The following is a 688-nucleotide window of genomic DNA, read 5'->3' as shown; positions in this document are numbered from 1 at the left end:
TCCTCCCTAGTCATTGTCCAACTAAGAAAAACCTAGCAAGTTGAATGGCAACTTGAGGCTTGAATTTGTTCTTTAGTTTCTTCAGCTTAATAAGTATCTAGTAAATTCAGCCCTTCTGATTTGCTGACTCCAGCTCTGTAAATTTCCTTATTATATCTGTCTTCCTGAGTTGCCCTTTAAAATCTTATCTTTAGTTTCTTAAATTCCTGATTTATTTAATTTCCTTTGGCTTCTTGGAATTCTAGTGCAATAGTCAGAGTCTTTTCTGACATTCATCTCGATCTTTTTTTCCCCCCCTCTGTCTTTGTAATTTGTAGTGAATAAATCATTGAATGTGCAGAACTCTATCATACTATCTTCAACCTCATTTCTCTCACTGATTCTGTGTTTTCCAGCTACTGATCCTTCTTTCCTGTTCCCAACTTTTGCGTCCCAGTCGCCCACTATTATTGATGCATCTTGATTGCATGTTTGATCGATCTCTGATTGTAAAAGTTGGTAGTAATCTTCTATTTCCTCCTCTTTGGCTCTAGTTGTTGGTGCATATATTTGAATGATATTGGTATTCACTGGACTTCCTTGTATGCATATGGATATTATCCTGTTGCTCACCACATTGTATTTCAGGAAAGATCTAGAAATGACTTTTTTAAATTATGAAACCAACCCCATTTTTTCTCACCTTTTC

Source organism: Elephantulus edwardii, unplaced genomic scaffold (genome assembly GCF_000299155.1).
Source record: "Elephantulus edwardii isolate Elephantulus edwardi_28Jun2011 unplaced genomic scaffold, EleEdw1.0 scaffold00069, whole genome shotgun sequence".
NCBI lineage: Eukaryota > Metazoa > Chordata > Mammalia > Macroscelidea > Macroscelididae > Elephantulus > Elephantulus edwardii.
Note: the sequence above shows the minus strand (reverse complement) of the source record.